Source organism: Chiloscyllium plagiosum, unplaced genomic scaffold, assembly GCF_037043375.1.
Source record: "Chiloscyllium plagiosum isolate Xiang-an unplaced genomic scaffold, Cpla_swu_hap1 HiC_scaffold_30, whole genome shotgun sequence".
Lineage (NCBI taxonomy): Eukaryota > Metazoa > Chordata > Chondrichthyes > Orectolobiformes > Hemiscylliidae > Chiloscyllium > Chiloscyllium plagiosum.
The window spans coordinates 6691093-6715449 of record NW_028270168.1 but is presented as its reverse complement, the minus strand read 5'-3'; the positions used below and the strand labels follow the sequence as shown (position 1 = coordinate 6715449).

The window sequence follows — 24357 nt, the reverse complement described above, 5'->3', positions numbered from 1 at the left end:
TTTCCTTGCTACTGCCATGAAATGGTGACAGTTCATATCTGTCAAGATCATTACAAGGTCAGCCAGGTGGACCTCACAGAATGTGAGTTCCCTGACTGAGGCTGTTAACCTGGTTCAATCGGGGAATCCTGGCTGACAGACAAGAACTGAAGTGTCGGACGTCGTAAAAACCGGAAGAGCTGCAGATGCTGTAAATTGGAAACAAAATCAGGAGTTTCTAGAAAAGCTCAGCTGGTCAGGCAGCATCTGTGAAAAGAAATCAGAGTTAATGTTTTGGGTATGGTGATCATTCCTCAATGGACCCGAAACATTAGCTCTGATGTCTCTTCACAGATGCTGCCAGGCCTGCTGAGCTTTTCCAGCAACTTCTGTTTTTGTGTCAGACATCCTGTTCATTACGAGAGCTGGCTCTAACAGAGTTAGAACAGTGTCAAGGACTCTCCATGTGTAAGTAAAAGGTGACTTGGTAACAGGATACCAGCCTTTGTCGGGTTATTCCAGTGTCATGCCCATGTTTGGTCTTCCCAAGAATTGTGACATCATTACAATTCAGAGACAGATTATCCATGACACAAACCAAATGTTGTTGGGCTATACCTTGTTTTCTGAAAACTGGAAGATTTTGTCAAAATCTTTGCAGTCATTACATGAAATACTGGAGGATTTTTGTTCTTCTTAATCTTTTGTTTCCCAAAGCAGTGATAAATTTGATTTTCTGTCTTTATCATATATCTGTTGATCATTGAAATACATAGGTACATTCCTTCTTTAAATTACTGAACTTCTGACAAAATACTGACCAACTCTGTTTCTCACTCATTGATGTACCAGACCTGCTAAATTTCTCCAGCACTTTCTGTTTCTATTTCAGATCTCAAGCAACTGCAATAATTTGTTTCCACTAGATTAATAACAGGGAAATGAAGAGAAGGTTGTTAATTACATGGCATGGTGGCTCAGTGGTTAGCACTGCTGTCTCACAGCACCAGGGACCCAGGTTCGATTCCAGCCTCAGGTCTGTGTGGAGTTTGCACATTCTCTCGTGTCTCTGTGTGTTTCCTCCGGGTGTTCCAGTTTCGTCTCACAATTCAAAAGATATGCAGATCAGGTGAATTGGCCATGCTAAATTGCCCATTGTGTTAGGTGCATTAGTCAGGGGTAAATGTAGGGTAGGGGAATGGATCTAGGTGGTTTACTCTTCAGAGGGTTGGGGTGGACTTGTTGGTCTGAAAGGCCTGTTTTCACACTGTAAGATGTGATGCAGAGCTGGGCTAAGGAATGGCAGATGGAGTTCAACCCTGCCAAGTGTGAGGTTGTCCATTTTGGAAAGACAAATAAGAATGCGGAATACAGGGTTAATGGTAGGGTTCTTAGTGAGGTGGAGGAACAGAGGGATCTTGAGGTCTATGTTCATAGATCTTTGAAAGTTGCCACTCAGGTGGATAGAGCTTGTAAGAAGGCCTACGGTGTATTAGCATTCATATAGCAGAGGGATTGAATTCAAGAGTCGTGAAGTGATGTTGCAACTGTACAGGACTTTGTTTAGGCCACATTTGGAGTACTGTGTGCAGTTCTGGTCGCCTCACTTTAGGAAAGATGTGGAAGCTTTGGAGAGGGTGCAGAGAAGATTTACCAGGATGTTGCCTGGAATGGAGAATAGGTCATATGAGGATAGGTTGAGAGTGCTAGGCCTTTTCTCGTTGGAATGGCAAAGGATGAGGGGTGACTTGATAGAGGTTTATAAGATGATCAGAGGAATAGATAGAGTAGACAGTCAGAAACTTTTTCCCCGGGTACAACAGAGTGTTACAAGGGGACATAAATTTAAGGTGAAGGGTGGAAGGTGTAGGGGAGATGTCAGGGGTGGGTTCTTTACCCAGAGAGTGGTTGGGGGCATGGAATGCGCTGCCTGTGGGAGTGGTAGAGTCAGAATCTTTGGTGACCTTTAAGCGGCAATTGGATAGGTAACATGGATGGGTGCTTAAGCTAGGACAAATGTTCGGCACAACATCGTGGGCCGAAGGGCCTGTTCTGTGCTGTATTGTTCTATGTTCTATGTTCTATGTTCTAAGGAATCTAATCTAAGATGGCTCAATAACAATAGAGAAGTAGAATGGGTCTATACTTGCTGAAGTTCAGAAGAATGAAAGAGAATCTCATTAAAATGTAAAAAATTCTTTGAAGGTTTGACAAGGTAGATGCTGTCAGGTTATTTCCCTGACTGAAGTGTCTGAATCTTGTGGTCTTGGACTCAGAATCCATGGTTAGCCTTTTTAGATTCAGGTGAGGAGATGTTTCCTTTGTCAGAGGATCATTAATCTTTGGAATCCGGGGAGAAAGTGAGGACTGCAGATGCTGGAGATCAGAGCTGAAGAGTGTGGTGTTGGAAAAGCACAGCCGGTCAGGCAGGATCCGAGGAGCAGGAGAATCTACATTTCAAGCATAAGTTCTTCATCAGGACTGATCCTTCGTCTCCGCCGCATCTGCTCCCAGGAGGACCAGTTCAAAATACGTACAACACAGATGGTCTCCTTCTTCAAGGACCGCAATTTCCCCCCCGACGTGGTCGACGGTGCCCTCCACCGCATCTCCTCCACTTCCCGCTCCTCCGCCCTTGAGCCCCGCCCCTCCAACCACCACCAGGACAGAACCCCACTGGTCCTCACCTACCACCCCACCAATCTCCATGTACAGCGCATCATCCGCCGTCACTTCCGCCACCTCCAAACAGACCCCAGCACCAAGGATATATTTCCCTCCCCTCCCCTATCAGCTTTCCGTAGAGACCACTCCCTCCGCGACTCCCTTGTCAGATCCACACCCCCCACCGACCCAACCACCACTCCCGGCACCTTCCCTTGCAACCGCAGGAGGTGCAACACTTGCGCCCACACCTCCCCCCTCACTTCTCTCCAAGGCCCCAAGGGAAACTTCCATATCCGCCACAGATTCACCTGCACCTCCACCCACATCATCTACTGCATCCGCTGCAGCCGGTGTGGCCTCCTCTATATTGGGGAGACAGGCCGCCTACTTGCGGAGCGATTCAGAGAGCACCTCTGGGCCACCCGGACGAACCAACCCAACCAACCTGTGGCACAGCATTTCAACTCCCCCTCCCACTCCACCGAGGATATGCAGGTCATTGGACTCATCCACCGCCAAACCACAACAACCCGACGGTCGGAGGAGGAGCGTCTTATCTTCCGACTGGGAACCCTCCAACCGCAGGGGATGAACTTGGACTTCACCAGTTTCTTCATTCCCCCCTCCCCCCACCTTGTCTCAGCCGGATCCCTCCAGCCCGGCACCGCCTTCCTGACCTGCAGTCTTCTTCTTGACCTCTCCGCCTCCATCCTACTCTGACCTATCACCCTCACCTTGACCTCTTTCCACCTATCACATTTCCAACTCCCCTCCTCCAAGTCCCTCCTCCCTACCTTTTATCTTCTCCTGCTGAACACTCTCTGCTCATTCCTGAAGAAGGGCCTGTGCCCGAAACGTCGAATCTCCTGTTCCCTGGATGCTGCCTGACCTGCTGTGCTGTTCCAGCAATAAAGTTTCAACTTTGATCTCCAGCATCTGCAGACCTCACTTTCTCCTCCTGATGAAGGGCTTATGCCCAAATGTTGATCCTCCTGCTCCTTGGATGCTGTCTGACGGGCTGTGCTTTTCCAGCACAAACTCTTCAAATCCTCTACCTCAGAAGATTGTCGATGTTCTGTTGTTGAGCATATTCAAGGAAAAGATTTTGAACACAAAGGGAATCAAAGGATTTACGTTTTTACAGGCAATTAGAGATTAAATAAAAGGAGAGCCAGAATTTATTGAAAGACGAAACAGACATGGGGGCCGGGGGGGGGGGGGGGGGGAGGGGGGGGAGGTGTATAGCTGACTGCTGCTCCTGTTGCCCTTGTTCTTCTCCTCCAGATGTTTGCTGCTGGCTGTGTAGAAAAGCACCCAACAGCCTAGACTTTCCAAGTGACAGGTGGGACAGGTATTTGGGAAGTACCATGGTGAGCTTTACAGTTGTATACATGCTGGAACCTCATGGTGGAACTCAGTGCTTTCTCAGAGTAGGATGAATTAGGCAGCTTCTCCGATATGGGAAAACTGAAACCATTTGGTTTTTATTTGCTGCAGTATGTTTGCCATGTGCATCAACATGGCTTGATAGCATTGGTGCTGATCTCTCTGGGGCTTCCTCTTAAATCTGAGCAATGAGACCCAAAGAGTACAGCATTCTCACCATCAGTTCTCACCACCCATATTCTACCATCAGTTTTAAGTCATGAAAATCTCTGATGTGATTGTCTTAATTCACATCAAGTCCCTTTAACCAGTTGTGTCTTTGCTGTTTTATGTTAGCTCCCAATTTGGTAATAGATTCATTTCACTCTCACTGTTTTCAAATCCTTTGTAATTCTGTAAGGTCTTCCAACTTTATAAACATTAAAGATATCTTTGTTTACTCCAATTCTCTTGCTCCTATTAGAATGTAATTGCTCCACTATCTGCAGCTCTGTCTTCAATTGTCAATGCTCTATTGCTCTTACCTCTTTTTTAAAGACTCTTCTTAAAACCTACCTCTGTGATCAAGCTTTGACTCAACTACCATTTCACTATATCATTCAGTGTTAAGCTTTGTTTGTTCACACTCCTATGAACTGCCTTGCAATGTTTTACTGAATTACAGATGCTATATCAATGCAAGTTGTTGTTGCTGTAGTATACGGTACGTGTTCTTCTCGTTTCATTTCAGGCACATTTTATGGTTCCTGCTACAGAAGATGGCAGTGAGGATGTAGTGGAGGAGAATCAATCCACATTTCCCCTGCTCCACGTGTTGAAATGTTGGCTGGTGTCCCAAGGACAAATGTACCATCTACTTGGCCAATTCTGAAATGGATTTCTCAGCAGAGAGTCACAGCTACTCCGTATGAAATTTAGGCAGACATTGAAGCATGTGATCTAATAAAGATCCAAACAAAGCTTTCTAGAGTTTATGTTTATTTTTGGAACCATGCATAACACCATCCACATGCAACAAGTTCCTTATTTTAATAATGTGACAAAAAGGTCAAGCAGGTACAATTAGAACCTTATGTGTAATGAGTAGTATTTTTCATTGTGGGGGATTTCAAGAGTATGGGACATATTTTAATGCAAAAAGGAGAAAGATTTAAAAACAACATGAGGGGCAATTTCTTTACACAGAGAATGGTTCGTGTGTGGAATGAACTTCCAGAGAAAGTGGAGAATGTGGGGACAGTTACAATGTTTAAAAGACATGTAGGTCAGTACAAGTATAGAAAATGTATGGAGGGGTATGGACCAAGTGCAGGCAGGTGGGACTAGTTTAGTTTGGAATTATGGTCGGCATGGACTAGTTGGACGAAAGGGCCTGTTTCTCTGCTGTATGACGCTGACTCTAAGACTATAACTCGATTTCAATGAAGAGCAATATTTTCTTGTGATTATTAGGATTGTAAATTAAAATATCCTAATCACTCTATATACATTTGTAATTATCTATGTTGTTCAATGAATCATATTTTTAATGTACATTAAATAATTTCCCGACATTGCTGAAGTTTTTATTTTGTTCTCTTTTCGATGTTGGGCAGCAACATTAATCAGTAAATTTTACAAAGGCAGGGAAAGGACTCAGTGGAGTTAATAAGAAAAAAGGCAAGTCTGTAACACAATGAAAGGATTAAATGACTAAAGAGATGATGCTGGAAAGCAAAAGGACATGGGAATTAAATGTCAAATAGTAATCAAACAGATTATAGACTGATGGCATTTTAAAAAAGTGAATGTCCTACCAATTGACAAAAATAAATCAAATATTTTAAGATTTTTACTGTTAACACACAAATTAAAGTCAGTAAAAACTAAACATGATTTAACAGGTAACTAATACTTGAATAAAAGGAAAAGTACTTTCCATTAAACTAGTTAACACACTGAGTTATAGCTGACAATTCTTTTTGCCATGCACTGCATTTTTCAGAGCTATATCACAATCCAAAATCCAGTCACAAGATTTTCCCCTTTCAATAGACAGTGAGTGGGCATGGGCTCATGCATTCCAAACTCTCGGATGTTTTGCTGTTAAATGGAGCTAAATTCAATCTGCAACTCCCGACTGGCTCCTCGAGCCAATTGTCTAATTCATGTCTATCATGAATGCAGGACTTTAGAGAATGGTTATGTTTTAAAATGTCCCCTATCATTTAAGGTGAAATACTTGATAAAGGCTAGTAGGCATATTAACGTCTCAATAGAAACAGGCCCATGAGATCTGGTTGCGATGGAGAAGAAACCCAAACAAAAACCATATAGAAAATCAAGTAATAGTTTTCACACCTTAACACAGAATTATGACATTTGTTTTTGGAGATAGATACAAAAACACTGAGAGAAAGAGAGACGGTGCAGCTGCAATGAAGAGCAAGGAAAGACTGTATTTGTATGAACATCCAAATAGAATGCTGTTGAGAGCTGATTCTTTGTTATCAAATATGAAGATGGGACAAAACAGGACTTTTGGAGATTTAAGGAAGAGGGAGAAGCTAAGTTGAGTTTGCTGGTGGAAGTCAGTTTAATCATATGGAATGAAATGATTTTCAAAAGACCTGAATGTTTCAACTTGGTGTGGCAGGGAGAGGTGAGGGGTTGAAGTATCTTGAGACTCTATCCTGTAATGCTTTACACATTGCCAGAGATGTAATGCAGGGTGAAAGGAATATCTCAGTTCGGTTAGTTCAAGGGAAACTATCTTTCCTTTTGTTCCATCTATTCATTATCTTAGTGAGTTTTGAGAAGATTTGTAGCTCAGGTTGAGGGTCTGGATGTAGGTTTGCTCGCTGAGCTGGAAGGTTTGTTTTCAGACGTTTCATCACCATACTAGGTAACATCATCAGTGAATCTCCAGATGAAGCATTAGTGGCATGGCCCACTTTCTATTTGTGTTTAGGCTTCCTTGGGTTGGTGATATCATTTCCTGTGGTGGAATCATTTCCTCTGATTATGTCATTTCCTGTTATTTTTCTCCGGGGGTGGTAAATGGGATCCAAGTCAATGTGTTTGTTGATAGAGTTCTGGTTGGAATGCCATGCTTCTAGGAATTCTTGTGCATGTCTCTTGGCTTGTCCTGGGATGAATGTGTTGTCTCAATCGAAATGGTGTCCTTCCTCATCCATATATAAGGATACAAGTAAGCGTGGCTCATGTCTTTTTGTGGCTAGTTGATGTTCGTGTATCCTGGTGGCTAGTTTTCTGCCTATTTGTCCAATGTAGTTTTTGTTAAAGTTCTTGCAAGGTATTTTGTAAATGGCATTAGTTTTGCTTGTTGTCTGTATAGGGTCTTTCAAGTTCACTAGCTGCTGCTTTAGTATGTGGGTGGGTTTGTGGACTACCATGATGCCAAGAGATCTGAGTAGTCTGGCAGTCAATTCCGAGACTGTCAATTTGAAATAGGGGAGAGTGGCTAGCGTTTCTGGATGTGCTTTGTCTGCTTGTTTGGGTTTGTTGCTGAGAAATTGGTGGACTGTGTTCATTGGGTACTCGTTCTTTTTGAATACACTGTATAGGTGATTTTCCTCTGCTCTTCATAGTTCCTCAGTGCTGCAGTATGTGGTGACTCATTGAAATAATGTTCTAATGCAGCTTTGTTTACGGATGTTGGGATAATTGTTTCTGTAGTTCAATATTTGATACGTATGTGTTCTTTTCCTTTAGATGCTGGTTTGAACCTTACATATGGCTAAGGAAGGACACCACTTTGACTGGGACAACACATCCAGCCGAGGACAAGCCAAACAGAGATAGACATGAGAATTTCTAGAAGCGTGGTATTCCAACCGGAATCCTGTCAATAAACACATTGACTTGGATCCCATTTACCACCCACTGAGAAAAATAACCAGAAATGGTGTCCCCACAGGAAATGATGTCACCAACCAAGGAAACCCAAACACATGAATAGAAAGCGGGCGATACCGCCAATGCTTCATCCGGAGGCTCACTGATGATGTTACCTAGTATGGTGACAAAACATCTGAAAACAAACCAGCTCCGTGAGCAAACCTACATCCAGGATTATTCATGATCTATTAAGCAATGTTTAGTTTACGTTGATTTTAATTTGTTTATAACAGTAAAAATCTTAAAATGTTAAGTTTTGTCATTTGGTTTATTATTGTTAGTCATTCATTTTTGTGATCAGTCTATGTACAATCATAACCTGTCCCATTATTATCTCAAATTCCATTATCATATCCTTTGCCTTGCAATAATACCTCTTTAGTCATTTAATCTCTCCTGCCTTTTACCACATCATCGACCTTTCTTTTTATTCTTAACTCCACTGCCTTCCTTTCCTGCCTCTGTACATGCTTAAAACCCATTACATTGCTAACATTCTCCAGTTCTGATGGAAGGTCATTAATTCAAACACTTCTGCTTCTACAAATGCTGCCGTATTAGTTGATGATTTGGTGAGCTCTATAGGACTATAGACATTCTTCTCAAAGATTCTGGCTCTGTAACAAAAACAGAAGTTGCTGGTGAAACTCAGCAAGTCTGGCAGCATCTGCACAGAAAAAGTATAGTTAATGTTTCAAGTCTGGTGACTCTTCATCAGAACTGATCTGTGATGCCTTTGTTGATCACAGCATGGCATCACAGTGAGAACACTCTAATCTCCAGGGTAAAGTGGTAACAGAGAAATCAATCAAGGTTCCTCCTTCTCTTTATTATCCTGTGCACATAATGATAGTGGAAGGGGTGGGGATTAATGTCAGTTGCATTGCTGCTGAACTTTGAAGAGCATAGACTAACTGTCTGGGAAAGAGGAACAGAGAACTGGAATACAATTGTTATGCTCTCATCAATTGTGGTATCTCACTTATGTAACCAATTATGTGGGTAACGTGGCTAAGATTTACATAATCATCCAGCATAGTGTATCCATTCACAGTCAGGGAACGCAAACCTTTGACATTGTGTGGAATATATTCAAGACTTTAAACATCTATTCAACTCTTCAATATATTTCAATATTTTAATAAATAAAACAAAGGTTACTTTTTACTTCCCAGTTTCACTTTGAAATACAATGATGAATGATAGAACAATGGATCTAGAATTCTGGAAAAAAAGTTCAATATTAGTAATGTCACGTGAAGATTTACTAGATTTCTTTTAATAACTAGCAACAAACCAACTATTGAGTAATATTGTCCAAAACCTACTTTCCTTTCCTCTCTGCCACTTTGTGAAAGCACATTTATAAAGAACCAATATTTTCTTCCAGCACATTTGTATTCATCAAATTAATGTGAGTACTGTTTCAATCAAGTTGCTAATAACTTGCTAAATTACTAGAATGTTGCAATTTAGACGAACTGACAAATCTAAATTGTTAGTTTGAATACTCTAATTTTTTTCTAGTAATGACAATACAATCGTCAGTGTTTATTGCCATTACTCCCGTGAAACTAGCAGCAACTTGTAAAGGTGATGATAAATATAGAAATTCAGAAGCTGCTGTCTGTAATGCTATCCTTCCTCAGAAAGAACAATACAGAGCTCCCCAGTGCAGACCCCAGCCCCGATCCCAATCTGCAAACAAATATCAATAAATTGACCAGACCTTCGACCCTAACACACTTCGTGTCACTGCAAAAAGCTTTGATGTTACGATTTGATGAAGGAGATGTAATTGGTGTTTAAATCACAAACTAACTTCATAACTATTTCTTTGCAGCCTCATTGACCCTAAAAGAAGAATTATATACAGACGAACCTCAATTATCTGGCATTCAATTATCTGAATTTCGGATTATCCGGCAATATCGCAAGGTCCTGATGCTTGGCTAAACTTTGTTATCTAGCATTTGATTATCTGAACATTCAATTATCCGGTAAAATACACCCCACCTGTGTTGTTTGGCTAACTGATGCTCCTCTATTGTTCAATGTAAAATCTCCCCATTATGATAAAACATGCTACATTTTCAAAATAATACTTCGCTAAACAATGTTTATAATATTTTAGCTTTACCTAAATGCCAAGTGCATCACCCAATTATTGCTTTGGTCCCTTAAGCTGCAACCATTGCAATTAAACAAATTCATTGGTTTTTACCTCCTGGTTTGTGGTCTGTGGGAATGCTGCAACATGATTGGTTGCTTACATGCATAAAGTCCTCACTGTTTCTGGATATCCCTAACCTGGTATCAGATTCAAATGGATTTTGGGAAAATCTGTACCAAAGAGATTGCTCGATCTTTTTGCTCAGCTTTCTTCTTGGTAAATCACTTCACCACTGACTGCAAAATTTAGCTCAATATTTTTGATAAAACAGAACATCTGATTTGCTGTTTGTGTTACTTATTACTGAGAATATGTGCATGCACACACCTCCACACATCAAACATTGCTGTAATGGCATGGCAGTGAACCTATCTAATTAAACCACCACCTCATAATCTGTTAAAGTATGAGTGACAGAGAACTCCCAAATTCCACTATTTAATGAAAAATAATGTCAATTTATTCCATAACACTAAAAGTGAACATTAAACAACAACTATTCACGACTTTAAGCTCCCCTTTCTTTTAACTGCATGTCATCTACCTCCCACTCTATAACAATATACTGTTCTGATAAAAAAAACATATTAAAATTACATCAACTTAATTTCAAGACCACACAGCGACTGTCATCGTTGGTGTCTGTCTTCCACTAGCTATAGATCTCCCGGGGTCATGTTCAGTCTTTTGCTGCAAAGACATTTCATATGAAAAAGGTACCTTTGATAGAGAGTATATTGCTAGCAATTACTCTGATGATGGCAGTTGGTCGCTCTCTCTGGCTAACTCTCAAAATGTCTGCTTCTTTATACCCCAGCATCAGATCATCTCATTGGTTCGATGTTGGCAAAACAATAAATTCAAAATTGGTTGCTTTTTAGAATCCTGGGCATAATTTAAACTGATTGCTTCAACTTGAGTTGTTGTAAAAATAGCAACCAGAACTCAGGTATTTGTTTCACAGTCAAATGTTACATATTTTCAATTTTCCAGTATACTCTGACACTGCTAGTCAGTCACATGACAGGTGCCCACAAGCTCCCAGTGCAAAACAGTTTTCACACTCTCTTAAAAGTACAGTACATGCCTCACCTTCATAACATAGTATTTAAGCCAATATACATATTCATGTGAATAATTGAAAAAAAATGTAACTCTTTGGAACTTGATAGTAAAATGCCAACTTGAAACATGAAGTGAAATACATAATGGAAAGTGGAAAGTAGTTATGCAGGTGATGCACTAACCAAGCACTAAGTGGACGGTATGTCAGATCTAGGGAGAATTCAGCTCACAGAAACACCTGCAAACACCAGCTGAGTCCCTCTGCTGAGCTGAAATTTGCTCCTGCACATGTTGGGTCAAGATGAGCTATGTATCTTTCTAAATTGTTCAAAAGATTTCCACTTCCTGCTCCTCAACATAGTTTCCTGCTCAGGTACTTATTGCTCACATTTCTGTTAATATTTCCCATTCATTTGTTTCCAGATGACCTGTCAGTTTGTACCTGCACCATGGGGAATTTCAAGAGAGAGTTAAAACATAAGAGACAAATGTTTAACACAGAGGGTGGTTTATGTATGGAATAAACTTCATGAGGATATGGTGGATGTGGGTATAATTACAACATTTAAATGACATTTGAATAATGACATGAATAGAAAGGTTTGGAGGGATATGGGCTAGGAGCAGGAAGGTGGGACTTGTTTAGCTTGGGATTACATTCGGCATGGACTAGTTGGAGCAAAGGGTCTGGAAAAGCACAGCAGGTCAGGCAGTCCCTGCCCCCAGGCCGCCCCTCCAATCGCCACCAGGACAGAACCCCACTGGTCCTCACCTACCACCCCACCAATCTCCATGTACAGCGCATCATCCGCCGTCATTTCCGCCACCTCCAAACGGACCCCACCACCAAGGATATATTTCCCTCCTCTCCCCTATCAGCATTCCGTAAAGACCACTCCCTCCGTGACTCCCTTGTCAGATCCACACCCCCCACCAAGCCAACCTCCACTCCCGGCACCTTCCCCTGCAACCACAGGAGGTGCAAGACTTGCGCCCACACCTCCCCCCTCACCTCCCTCCAAGGCCCCAAAGGAAACTTCCATATCCGCCACAGATTCACCTGCACCTCCACACACATCATCTATTGCATCCTCTGCACCCGATGTGGCCTCCTCTATATTGGGGAGACAGGCCGCCTACTTGCGGAGCGTTTCAGAGAACACCTCTGGGACACCCGGACCAACCAACCCAACCACCCTGTGGCTCAACACTTCAACTCCCCCTCCCACTCCATCAAGGATATGCAGGTCTTTGGACTCCTCCATCGCCAGACCACAACAAAACGACGGTTGGAGGAAGAGCGCCTCATCTTCCGCCTAGGAACCCTCCAACCACAAGGGATGAACTCGGATTTCACCAGTTTCCTCAATTCCCCTCCCTCCACCTTGTCTCAGTCAAATCCACCAAACTCAGCACCGCCTTCCTAACCTGCAATCTTCTTCCTGACCTCTCCGCCCCCACCCCAGTCTGACCTATCACCCTCACCTTGACCTCTTTCCACCTATCACATTTCTAATGCCCCTCCCCCAAGTCCCTCCTCCCTACCTTTAATATTAGCCTGCTGGACAAACTTTCCTCATTCCTGAAGAAGGGCTTATGCCTGAAACGTCGATTCTCCTGTTCCTGGATGCTGCCTGACCTGCTGCGCTTTTCCAGCAACACATTTTCAGCTCTGATCTCCAGCATCTGCAGACCTCACTTTCTCCTCTTCCTATCTTGACACTGTCCTGTCCCCCTTAGTCAAGGAACTCCCCACCTATGTTTGGGACACCACCCATGCCCTTCACTTCCTCCAAGATTTTCATTTCCCCAGCCCCCAGTGCCTCATCTTCACCATGGACATCCAGTCCCTGTTCACATCCATCCACCACAACAACAGCCTCTAAGCCCTCAGAGTCTTCCTCTCACACTGTCCCAACCAGTAACCTTCCACTGACACCCTCATCTGCCTGGCTGAACAGATCCTCACCCTTAAAAAGTTCGCCATTCAATCCTCACACTTCCTCCAAACCAAAGAGATAGCCATGGGCACCTGCATGGGACCCAACTATGCCTGCCTCTTTCTCGGGTACGTGGAACAGTCTACCTTCTGCAGCTACACTGGCACCATGCCCCACCTTTCCCTCTGCTACATCGATGACTATCAGCACAGCCTTGTGCTCCCACAAGGAGGATGAACAGTTCATCAACTTCACCAACATATTCCACCCCGACCTCAAATTCACTTGGACCATCTCAGATACCTCCCTCACCTTCCTGGAACTCTCCATCACCATCTCTGGCAACCGACTAGCCATGAACATCTACTAGAAGCTCACTGACTCCCAAGCTACCTAGACTATACCTCCTTCCACCCTACCTCCTGTAAACACGCCATCCCTTATTCCCAATTCCTCCGCCTCCACCGCATCTGTTCCCAGGATGACCAATTCAACCTTAGAAAATCTCAGATGTCGTCCTTCTCCCAAAATCGTAATTTCCCTTCCCACATGGTGGATGATGCCCTCCAGCACACCTCCTCCATTTCCAGCACCACCACCCTTGAACACCATCCTTCCCAACGCAACTAAGGAGAGAACCGCCCTGGTCGTCACCATCCACCCCAACAAGCTCAGCATCCATCGCATCATTCTCCGCCACTTCCGCCACCTCCAAACAGACCTCACCACAGATGATGTATTTCCTTCCCCACCCCTATCAGTGTTCCAGAAAGACCATTCCCTCCATGACTCCCTCGTCAGGTCCACAACCCCCTCCAGTCCACACCCCACTCCTGGCACCTTTCCCTGCCACCGCAGGAAATGCAAACCCTGTGCCCACACCACTCCCCTCACCTCTGTCCAAGGCCCCAAAGGAGCCTTCCACGTTCAACAGACGTTTACCTGTACCTCTACAATTATCATCTACTGTATCCGTTGCACCCGATGTGGTCTCTGGAGACAGGACACCTTCTTGCAGATCGTTTCAGAGAACATCTCTGGGACACCCGCACCCACCAATCCCACCGCCCCATGGCTGAACACTCTGTTAAGGACATGCAGTCCTGGACCTCCTGCACCTCCAAACCATCACCAGCTGACGCCTGGAGGAAGAACGCCTCATATTCTGCCTTGGGAGCCTGCAACCAAATGGGATGAATGTGGATTTGAACAGTTTCCTCATTTCCCCTCCCCCCACATTATCCCAGTCCCGAGCCTCCAACTCTGCACCGCCCTCCTGACCTGTCCATCACCTTTCCCATCACTCTGCTCCACCCCTCTTGACTTATCACCTTCTCCCTCATCTTCATCTACCTGTCGCTTTCTCAGCTATCATCGCCCACCCACAACCCCACCCCCCTCCCATTTATCTCTCAGCACCCCCTGGCCCACAAGCCTCATTCCTGACGAAGGGCTTATGCCTGAAACGTCACTTTTCCTGCTCCTCGGATGCTGCCTGACCTGCTGTGCTTTTCCAGAACCACACTCTCGACTCTGATCTCCAGCATCTGCAGTCCTCACCTTCTCTGGACTGAAGCGTCTGTTTTTTTGCTGTATGACTCTATGCAGTTTTGTGAAAGACAGTTTCTGAAGTATATCACCACTCTATTACCATTTTATGTAAAACTGAATTTATGTTCCTCAGCTGGCCCAGGGATAAACCACATTGATTGTGATTAGTTTTTATCATTCTGATAGAGCAAATAAAGATAAATTGTTCCCAACAGCAGAAAGTTGATAAGCAGAGAACACAGATTTAAAGTGATCAGCCAGTAATGTCTGGGTGACATGGTTGCACAGTGGTTAGCACTGCTGCCTCACAGTGTTAGGGACCTGGGTTCAATTCCAGTCTTAGGTCTGTGTAGAATTTGCACATTCTCCCTGTGTGTGGGTGCTCTGGTTTCTTCCTACACTCCAAAGATGTGCAGTTTGCATGGATGCACTGTGTTAAATTGTCCATATTGTCCAGTGATGTATAATCTAGGGAATGGGAAATGCAGTGTGAGGGTAGGGGTATGGGTGGGATGCTCTTTGGATGGTATAGGTGGAATTGATGGGCGAAATGCCCTATTTCCACACTGTAGGTAATCTAATCTAATCTAATCCAAGCAACAGTTGGGACTTAATATCAATAACAGGACATTTTCTGTTCTTCAAGGACCGCATTTATTGCCCGCCCTTGAGCTGAGTAGCTCACTTCGCCTTTTCTGAGTGTCTCTAAGAATTAAGAGCACTTTGATTCTGAATACACACATAAGGCAGAGCAGCTAAGAACAAATGACGTTTACAATCAGTTGGGCTTTTGCCTAATTTGTGAGAGCTTCGTGGCACCGTTGTTATTGAATTTAGCTTTCAAGTCCAGAATTTCATTTAAAAAAAGACAAATTTACAAAATTTGACTAGCCACAATGGCAGAATGCAGTTAAAGATACAAACCTTTGACCAGTTCTATTGCCTACTAATTAGGGAAAGTCAGAGGTCAGACGACACCAGGTTATAGTCCAACAGGTTTACTGAAAGCTTGTGATTTCAAATAAACTTGGTGTCGTCTGACTTCTGACCTTGTCCACCCCAGTCCAACACTGGCACCTCCCACATAGAATCCTTACAATGTGGAAACAGGCCCTTCGGCCCAACAAGTTCACACTGACCCTCCAAAGAGTAACCCACCCAGACCCATTCGCTTACCCTATTTTTCTATATTTACCTCTGACTAATGCACTTACCCTACACATCCCTGAAATTTTGCAATTTAGCTTGGCCAATTCATCTGACCTGCACATCTTTGGACTGTGGGAGGAAACTAGAGCACCCAGAGGAAACCCATGTAGACATGGGGAGAATATGCAAATCCATACAGACAATCACCTGAGGCTAGAATCGAACCCGGGTCCCTGGTGCTGCAAGGCAGTAGAGCTAACCACTGAGCCACCGTGCCACCCTAACTGGGTGCGAACTGGAGCCCACCATGGCTACTAACTGGGATCAGTTAGCTGGATAGCTGGTTTGCAATGCAGAGTGACACCAACAATACAGGTTGAATTTCTACACTGTCTAAAGTCACTGTGAAGGACCGTCTTTCTGCGTTCTCCCCTCATCTGAGGCATAGGGACCTTCAGGTTAAACAGCACCCAATCGTTTCACTGTAATGAGAGAGCAAGACTATGGTCTGATAAGTGTATGGCAACTTTACTTTTAATATTTGCTGATATTGCTTTCAGAACATTGAATCCTTTGGGTTTATGGTTATGCCATACTCGAGAACCCAGAAGCTCTCAGATGTTGCGAGAGAGACCCAGCAGCTGCAGGAGTAACCGCACATGGAGGAGATTAAACTATTTTGATCTGACAAATCCCTCCTACCTAAACACACCTTGACAGCAAAGTGGAGTAGAGGCATAGGTTTGTAATGAAGTTTGATTGAAGTGATGCTATCAATCTGTTACATTTGACTTGCCACCACTAGCACGTGAGTGGAATCAGCTCAACAATTGTCAATGAGGAATCTTATGATGCAGTGGTAATGTCCCTACCTCTGAGCAATGAAATGTCTGTTTGAGTTCCCCCTGCTCCAGAGATATGCAATAGCATCTCATGAAAGTAATGTTGAAAGTGGCATGGAGAGGAGGCAGAAAAGCTGCTGGGCCAGAGAGTTTTAGTTATGAAGAGATATTGCACAGCCTGGAGCTGCTTTCCTCAGAGCAGGGGAGATTGAGAGGTGACATGATGGAGCAACATAAAATTACAGATAGAGGAGACAGGAAGAAACGTTTCCCCTTGGTGGAGGTAAGACTGACCTGGGACATGGATTTAAGGCAAGGGGAGGGAGGTTTAGTGGAGGTATGAGGAAAAATGTTTTTCACCCACCGATAGTGGGATTCTGGAACTCCGACTGTAAGGGAGACAGAAACCCCAATAACATTTAAAATAACATTTTGATGTGCACTGACATTGCTAAAGCATACAAGGCTCGGGGTCAAGTGCTGGCAAATGGTATTGGAATTGTCCGGTGGTTTCTTTTGACTGGCAAAAAGCAATGGCCTCCCTTTCACTCTAAATTGCAATAGCTGTGATTGTATTTGCAACTCAGTTGCTAATCTATTTTGTTTGCATGAAGTTTTTTAAATTTAATCTACTGATAAGTAGCACAGCGCTGATTTTGTAAACAGGGAGACCATTTCAGTTCCTATTAAAGCAAATTGTTATTGACCAGACCAAACCCCCTCAAATATAACAAAGAGATTGCCTGGACCCTAACTTTTTCTTATTTTTAAAGATAAGTGCAAAGCGTTGGATTCCACATGTAATTGAATTGGTCAAATTACCAGGCTTTATTCTTACACAATAGTTAAAAAGCAACATAAGAAAGAAGAACTTGAATAACTTAACTCTTGGAAAACTTGACAGAGTAATAGATGATTTAACTACTAACAGCAACTGTTCTAATATAGTAACATCCCATAAACATACCCCTTGGCCAAGACAAATTCAACAAAATAGATTGTCTCCCAAGCAATTCTCAAAGTCCAGGAGGAAAGAACATCAAGAGAAAACACACAGAAAGAGAGTGCTTTGCTGTAGCAGGGAGCGATGTGTAGTGGTTTCCAAACTGCAACAGTTACTGAAAGCTCTAATAAAATCCTGGCTATATGTGAGCTTGACTCCACTTCCGCACACTTCTTTTGTCTGTTTTCAAAAATAACCAAAGCTAGCCATATTGCTGGGCACCTAGCAGACAGCTCAGCTCCAAGTTTACAAACTTGCTTTCAAAAGAAACATGACAGAACAGATCTTTCTTAAAGGCACATCTTGTAAAAAAAAGGATAATTAATAATCATCACTGAAGTGAATGAAATTGTGTTGAATTTTCTTAATTTACATTCCAACTTGGGTGGGGGGTGGAATGAAACCACAATTCAATCTACTAATATCAAACGGAATGTTGTATTGTGGTTTATTTTGATTCCATTAATCAAAGAGAATAAAGACTACACAAGTTTTTAAGAGGACCAAGCAAAGGTTTGTAATTTGCACAGCTCCAGAGCTTGAAAATTCTGTGCCCAAAATCTCAGAAGGTAAAATGCTGAGGAGTACTTGCTCGTGATCGTTGCTCTGAAACATCTAAGTAGCTGGAAAAAAAAGATACATTTCAACTTAATGAACTGGATCCCTCTGCTCAGAAACATACAGCTGGAGTAACGGAATGGTAAGTTAGGGCAAGGTTTTCTGACTCACCTTAGTTACTTTCACATTAATTTGTTTACCATTTCAAAGGAATGGCACAGTTTGACTTTAGAATACAAAAACATTAATGTCTTCATATGAAATTCCTGCTCTTTTCTATCATAAGAGAAATTTTATCCTGATTATTTAATGCATGTGATGCTAATGTGTTCATACATTAACTTTGGATGGCACAGTATTATTTTAAAGCATATCCTACATATAATATTTGCTTTGAAAGCTTGATGTTAAATGCCCTTTCTTTGTGTTTATTTTTTCAATTTATTACACATCCATATTTAGATGGAAGAGGGTTTTTTTAATGGGCAGAAAGGCATTGGGATGGGATTGTGCAGGGGAGAGTAAAGTTGAGGTGTAAACAAGAAATAAATTAAGTATCCTAAAATCCATGTATTTACAAAGTGCAAAAGCTTGAGCTATCTAAGACTGTTGCACTAACTGAAGGCCTTTAGATAACATATCAGTCTTGCTTTGAAAGTTTTCTAAATTAGCCTTCATATGAGTGCAACAAAACCTAGGCATGGAATGATAGGCTTTACCAAGGTCCATGGACCAAGACCCTTGACAGAGACAGAAAGGTATTTCCTGTTCTCTATTTTATTTAATACAAAATTTCCTGGGCAATCAGTGCATACTTGCAATTAGTTTGTGGGAATGCTAATGAATCCTCAGTGACTCAGGCGCTGAGTAGTCTTACGTATACAATGTTACACATGTACTCTTACCCATGCTAAATCTTCCTCTACTGAGAGCCAGCCACCATATACAGGCCTACCCCCATAACATCTAAATTTCAATACACTGCTTCTCTCACCTCAGATCTTTGTTACAATAATTACAACATTTACTTCTGGAATTTAGAATTAGAATTAGATTTTATTGTCACCTGCACTCAAGTACAAAAGTACAGGAGTACATTGAAAAGTTTTCAATGTTGTCACACACACAGTGCCATCTTCAGTATAAGTAGCTAGGTATAAAAACTTAAGAACAAGGTAGATAGAAATAAAGAACAAAGTTAAAAATTAAACATTACACTCATTCTTAGCATAATGTAAAAAAATGAAGAAATAAAGTTAAAAGTTAATCATTGCAGACTTTCCTACTATTAAGTAAAACAAAAGAAATAAAGTTAAAAGTTAATCATTACTGTCTTTCATAAGCGCTTAGCCATGCTGGGACTTCCTACAAAGACTCAGTCTCCTCCGCTTTGGCATGCTTTCTCCGCACAGACCAGCCCAGTACGGTTTGTTAGCTGTAAAATTCTTTGAGACAGGTTGAGATTAGGAAAAGGGCTATATACTTACATGTCTTCCTTTTACGTCACACATATCTTTGTGCCATCCTCAAATGCACGACAAGTTCTGCCAAACATTCATTCAGGTCAATGATAAATGGAGAGGAGAGAAACAGCCTTTAGTGTCATTCTAATGTGACTCCACTGGTGACTGGTTTCCTCTACATTAAAACACCATTCGTCTTCTGTTCCAGTCCAGAAGTCCCCTTCAAAATTAACATGCCTCCTTGTATTTAGCGGCACTTTGTGCTTTATCTAAAATGTAAACAGTCACTTAAAAGGCAGCACAGTCTCTCAGTGGCTCAGACTGGTACCTCTCAGTGCCAGGGACCTGGGTTTAATTCCACCCTTGAGTGACTGTCTTTGTGGAGTTTGCACATTCTCCCTGTGTCTGCGTGGGTTTGCTCTGGGTGCTCTGGTTTCCTCCCATGATCCAAAGCTTAAGGGAGAGGCTGAATAGGCTGGGGCTGTTTTCCCTGGAGCATGGAAGTTGAGGAGTTTATAAAATCATGTGGGGCATAGCTAGGATAAATAGACAAAGTCTTTTCCTTGGGGTGGGAGAGTCCAGAACTAGGGGGCATTGCTTTAGGGTGAGAGGGGAAAGATATAAAAGGGACCTAAGGGGCAACATTTTCAGGCAGAGGGTGGTGCATGTATGGAAAGAGCTGCCAGAGGAAGTGGTGGAGGCTGGTACAATTACAACATTTAGAGTCATGGAGTCATAGAGATGTACAGCATGGAAACAGACCCTTCGATCCATGTTGACCAGATATCACAACCCAATCTAGTCCCACCTGCCAGCACCCAGCCCATATCCCTCCAAACCCTTCCTATTCATATACCCATCCAAATGCCTCTTAAATGTTGCAATTGTACCAGCCTCCAACACTTCCTCTGGCAGCTCTTTCCATACATGCACCACCCTCTGCCTGAAAATGTTGCTCCTTAGGTCCCTTTTATATCTTTCCCCTCTCACCCTAAACCTATGCCCTCTAGTTCTGGACTCCCCGACCCCTGGGAAAAGACTTTGTCTATTTATCCTATCCATGCCCCTCGTAATTTTGTAAACCTCTATAAGATCACCCCTCGACCTCCGACACACCAAGGAAAACAGCCCCAGCCTGTTCAGCCTCGCTCCATAGCTCACATCCTCCAACCCTGGCAACATCCTTGTAAATCTTTTCTGAACGCTTTCAAGTTTCACAACATCTTTCCGATAGAAAGGAGACCAGAATTGTACGCAATATTCCAACAGTGGCCTAACCAATGTCCTGTACAGCCACAACATGACCTCCCAACTCCTGTACTCAATACTCTGACCCATAAAAGAAAGCATACCAAACGCCTTCTTCACTATCCTATCTACCTGCGATTCCACTTTCAAGGATCTATGAACCTGGACTCCAAGGTCTCTTTGTTCAGCAACACTCCCTAGGACCTTACCATTAAATGTATAAGTTCTGCGAAGATTTGCTTTCCCAAAATTCAGCACCTCGCATTTATCTGAATTAAACTCCATCTGCCACTTCTTAGCCCATTGGCCCATCTGATCCAGATCCTGTTGTAATCTGAGGTAACCCTCTTTGCTGTCCATTACACCTCCAATTTTGGTGTCATCTGCAAACTTACTAACTGTACCTCTTATGCTCGCATCCAAATCATTTATGTAAATGACAAAAAGTAGAGGGTCCAACACCGATCCTTGTGGCACTCCATTGGTCACAAGCCTCCAGTCTGAAAAACAACCCTCCACCACCACCCTCTTGTCTTCTACCTTTGAGCCTGTTCTGTATCCAAATGGCTAGTTCTCCCTGTATTCCATGAGATCTAACCTTGCTAACCAGTGTCCTATGGGGAACCTTGTCGAACGCCTTACTGAAGTCCATATAGATCACATTTACTGCTCTGCCCTCATCAATCTTCTTTGTTACTTCTTCAAAAAACTCAATCAAGTTTGTGAAACATGATTTCCCACGCACCAAGCCATGTTGACTATCCTTAATCAGTTTCTGCCGTTCCAAATACATGTACATCCTGTCCCTCAGGATTCCCTCCAACAACGTGCCCATCATCGACGTCAGGCTCACTGGTCTATAGTTCCCTGGCTTGTCATTACCACCCTTCTTAAACAGTGGCACCATGTTTGCCAACCTCCAGTCTTCCGGCAGCTCATCTGTGACTATCAATGATACAAATATCTCAGCAAGAGGGCCAGCAATCACTTCTCTAGATTCCCACAGAGTTCTCAGGTACACCTGATCAGATCCTGGAGATTTATCCACCTTTATGTGTTTCAAGACATTCAGTATTTCCTCCTCTGTAATATGGACATTTTGCAAGGTGTCACCATCTATTTCGCTACTTTCTATATCTTCCATATCCTTTTCCACAGTAAATACTGCTGCAAAATACTCATTTAGTATCTGCCCCATCTCCTGCAGCTCCACACAAAGGCTGCCTTGCTGATCTTTGAGGGGCCCTATTCTATATGAATAGGAATGGTTTAGAGGGATATGGGCCAAGTGCTGGCAGATGCAGCTGGATTGATTTAGGATATCTGGTCACCGTGGATGAGTTGGACTGAAGGGTCTGTTTCCATGCTGTTCATCGCAGACTCTATGTGCATGTTAGGTGGATCTGCCAAGGGAAATTGCCATAGTGCCCAGGGTTGTGCAGGCTAGGTGGGTTAGCCATGGGAAATGCAGAGTTAGTATGATAGGGTGCGGGGGGAGTTCGGGTGTGAGTTGGATACTCTTCAGAGGGTTGGTGCTGATTTGATGGGTTGAATGACCTACTTCAATACTGTAGAGATTCTACGATTGAATGTACAGAATTAAATATTGTTAAAAAAGACTGTTCATATAAGAATCTGCGTGCCAAATAAATCATTGCTGTCCTGTCATAGAATTTTAAAGGTTACTCCCCTTTACATTTCCTATTGGTTTGAATGTCCTGGTGAGTGCAAAACAAAAAGCTTGAATAAAGTTGACCTTAGTCAGCCATGCCAAACAGGTTTGCTGTCTCGATTCTTCAGTGTTCATGAGGTTGAACTTTCTTTTCCATTAAAATGATGAGATTCTGTACAAGCCACATCATAGTATTCTCGAATGATTCTTTTGAGCAATTTGCCCGTAATTAAATTCTTCCTAATGTACCCATAACTTCCTGTTTTACACTTCCCTTTTTTAAATATAGACAATGTAAGAGTGCCTCTCCAATTCAAGGGAAGTTCTTTAGATTGCGCTAAGTGTTAAATGGGCTCAGAAAACTGTAAAAGTGAAGGAGCAACTTACTTACTTACAATATGAGAGAAAGAGTTAGACATAAATCCCAATTATTTTAATAAAAACAGAAATTGTAGGTCTGGTTACATAGACAGTACAGTGGCTCAGTGACTGGCACTACTGCCTCACAATGCCAAGTGCCTGGGTTGGATTCCAGCTATGAGTGAATGTGTGGAGTTTGCATATGATATCTGCATGGGTTTCTTCCAGGTGCTCTGGTTTCCTCCCGCGGTCCACTGCAGTCCATGGGTTAGGTTGATTAGCTATGCTAAATTGCACTGCAGTATCCAGGGATTTGTAGGCTAGGTGGGCTAGCCATGGTATGGGTTATGGGGTTAAGCTGGGTCTGGGTGGGATGCTCTTCAGAGGGCTAGTGCAGAATGACCTCTTTCTGCATCATAGGGATTTTATGATCTGTGGAGAGAAAGCAGAGTTAACATTTTGAATTGAGTGACCCTTCTTCAGGTGTTAATCTGTTAACATCTTTGGTAAAGGAGAAGTCAAATTGATGCTGTAGAAATGGAAATGTAGGATGGAAAATTACATTCATATAACTCCTTAAAGCTATAACACATGGCATGTAACCAGCAACTAACATAGACCATGAGAGAGAAAGAAAGCAAAACAGGGAGACGAAGAGAGAAAAATAATTTGAATGGGAACGGAACAGAGGCACAGTTATGGGAAGGAAGGCATTTCGAGTTATCAAGTCATGCAGCACAAAAGGAAGCCTTCAACCCATCTGTACTGAACTATTGACACTAATCCCATCTTCTAACACTTGGCCCTTAGCCTTAAATGTTATGATGTTTCACATCTTTGCTATTATTGAGCCACACGATGGAGACTGGTTAATATCCAAATTATTTCAAGGTATTTCAATCAACAGGTGTAAATAACCTGATAATATAGCAGCGTCTCTAAATGGCCCAATGCAGTCAGTACAGTCCTTTGTCCTGCACAGCGCTTTCAGCTGTAACACCATCAGAACCTACAAATCGAACAAATAATCAGCATGACCTTATCCACGTTATGAATGATGTTATGTGGCTTTAAATCAAGTTAACACCCTAATCTAATCTTTGGGTTAAAATGGCATTCATGAAATGACTTGAGCTTTGCTCTCCTGGTTTATGGATTCTGAGGCTGGATGACTTCTTAGTAAATCACTCAGAGGCAAGTATTGCTCACTTCTATTTATTGGTTGAGGCCAACCAAATTTCTCTTGTGTAGTGTGACCTGTCTGTGACACTTGTAAGACCCAGAACAGAAGATAGCATCAGAAATATGCCCTCTGTACAGTTTGTCAACTTATTAAAAAAAGCTCTGTGATCAGACTGTGAATAAATATTCTGCAGTCAGAATTTGATGTTATTAATTGCA

At 42.7% G+C, this 24357-nt stretch overlaps 1 long non-coding RNA gene across 1 annotated transcript; it reads right to left on the bottom strand.

Annotated features, from left to right (window-relative positions):
* Positions 1–18074: 18074 nt before the first annotated feature.
* Positions 18075–19635, bottom strand: LOC148142128 (uncharacterized). Its single transcript, XR_015752197.1, has 2 exons — positions 19544–19635; positions 18075–18278 (listed from the first exon to the last, which is right to left on the bottom strand). It is a non-coding gene; the product is annotated as an uncharacterized LOC148142128 (long non-coding RNA).
* Positions 19636–24357: the final 4722 nt, after the last annotated feature.